Consider the following 2,380-nt stretch of genomic DNA (forward strand, 5'->3'; position numbering starts at 1 on the left):
AACGTTAGTGACATTCACCTTTGTCACTAACGTTGGAGATGGCTAGCATTGCTACGTTAGAGGCCACGTTAACCTAGTTAACGTGGACTCTAACGTGGGAGATAGGGGCACATTGGAACGTTAGTGACAAAGGTAAGTGTCACTAACGTTCTCGAAGGTTGGCAAGCTAACGTTAAGAGCCACGTTAACTAAGTTAACGTGGACTCTAACGTAAGGAAGGGGGAGGCTTCTCAACGTTATTGGGAAAGGTAAGTCCCAATAACGTGTGCGAAGGACCAAGAGGCAACGTTAGTGGCAACGTTTGTGCCACTAACGTTGAGGTTAACGTGGCTCTAACTTGGGTAAGGAACGTTAGTGAAAAAGGTGATTGTCACTAACGTTCTCGAACCCACATTTTCACTTAACGTTAACACCACTAACGTCCTGAGCTAAAGTCCCTGCCCACTTCACACTTTCTCTCTGCAAGTAAAGCTAAGCCCAATGAAGAAGATAACTGCTTCAAACTGAAGATCCAAAGGCCCATACCCAAGACTTGAAGAGCCAACTAGAAGATCAGAAGAGTAGTATATATAGGAGTAGCTTTGAATTGATTAGGGAGATTGGAAAATTGAGGGAACTACTCTCTGTATTTTACTATTCTCTTCACTTCTAGTTTTGTTTTCATAATGTATTCTCCATCTTTGCTTTCATTTTCCAGAGCTATGAACAACTAAACCCCCTTTCATTGGGTTAGGGAGCTCTGTTGTAATTTGATGGATCAATACTAGTTTTCATTATTCTTCTTCTATCTGTTCTCTTGATTTTACTTGAAAGCTTTCGATCTTCATCCAATTGGATAGTTATCTTGGAAAAGAAGCTATTCAAACTTGGATCTCTTCTGAACATTGAAAAAGGAATGAAGAGATCATGCTAGAAATGCTTTCTCTCGCTGGACCAAATTAGGTTTGGATGGATATGTGACTATAATCCTCTCAACACTTGATTTGGGAAATGCATGTGGTATAATCAGTGACCATACTTCATCTCTTCTCATGAGCAATTGACCAAGGAATTGGCTATTGATCAAGATTTGAGAGATTGAATTACAAGGAATTGTAATTCGATCACTTAAGATTGCCAAGGAGATCAGTGAATGCATTGATTGAGGAAGAGATGAAAATGACATTGATACGGAGAATGCAACATCTCCTGAGCCCAATGAACTCCCCATTTCTGATCTTACCCATTCTCTTTAATTTCTGTCATTTACTTTTATGAGCAATTATCCCATTCCCATTTACAATTCTGCAATTTACTTTCCGTCATTTACTTTCAGCTCTTTATTTCTAGCATTTACTTTTTCTGTTATTTACCTTCCCGCCATTTATTTTCTGCAAATCTCAACTCAAATCCTGATTCGCTTAACTAGAACATTCCTCTAATTAAAGTTGCTTGATCAATCAATCTCTGTGGGATTCGACCTCACTCTATTGTGAGTTTTTACTTGACGATGAATTCGGTACACTTGCCGAAGGAAATTTGTTACGAGACAAGTTTTCCGTGCATCACAAGTGCATCATCCAACTCTGGCTACAGATTTTGAACTGAAAACTGCACTAATTAACTTGATGCCCAAGTTTCATGGCTTACCTGCTCAGGAGCCCATCAAGTATCTTAGGGATTTTCAGACAGCCTGTTCTATTGTTAGGCGTCATGGTGCAAATGAAACTTCTATTCTGTTAACCTCCTTCCCATTTTCTCTTGAGGAAAAGGCGAGGGAGTGGTACTACTCCCAACCTGAAGCAACTATCACCAACTAGGATACGCTCAGGAGAGAATTCTTGGAAAAATACTTTCCAGCTGAAGTTACAGATAGATTGAGGAAAGAGATCTCCTGCATTGTTCAAGGTGAATCAGAAACTCTTTATGAGTACTGGGAGCGTTTCAAGAACCTTTTGGACGCATGCCCCCATCATATGATTGACAAGTTAGTGTTGATCAGCTACTTCACTCAAGGCATGAAGCCTCGGGATAAGACTACACTAGATGGTGCTAGTAATGGTTCTCTGAAAAAGTACAAGACCGCAAATAAAGCATGGCAACTGATCAGCGACTTAGCTAAGTCCACTAGAAATCACAGGCACAGGAACAACCACTCAAAGACTGTTGCAGAGGTTTCCTCTAGCAGTGAGACTACTGCCGTTTCACAAGCTATATGTGAAATGACCAACCTACTGAAGCAAATGCAGTTGAATCAACAACAACAACAACAACAGTCCCCCCACCACAACAAGGCCAACAGTTGGTCCCCCAAAGAGTATGTGGAATATGTGCTGACTATAGTCATTATACTGATGAGTGTCCGCAGCTCCAACAAGAGGACAACACTGTAGCAGCTACT

At 40.8% G+C, this 2,380-nt stretch overlaps 1 non-coding gene across 1 annotated transcript; it reads right to left on the reverse strand.

Moving 5' to 3' along the window:
* Window positions 1-1,853: 1,853 nt before the first annotated feature.
* On the reverse strand, window positions 1,854-1,960 carry LOC112774128 (small nucleolar RNA R71). The gene has a single exon (XR_003188631.1). It is a non-coding gene; the product is annotated as a small nucleolar RNA R71 (small nucleolar RNA).
* Window positions 1,961-2,380: the final 420 nt, after the last annotated feature.

The sequence above is a fragment of the Arachis hypogaea genome, chromosome 18, assembly GCF_003086295.3.
Source record: "Arachis hypogaea cultivar Tifrunner chromosome 18, arahy.Tifrunner.gnm2.J5K5, whole genome shotgun sequence".
NCBI classification, from domain to species: Eukaryota; Viridiplantae; Streptophyta; class Magnoliopsida; order Fabales; family Fabaceae; genus Arachis; species Arachis hypogaea.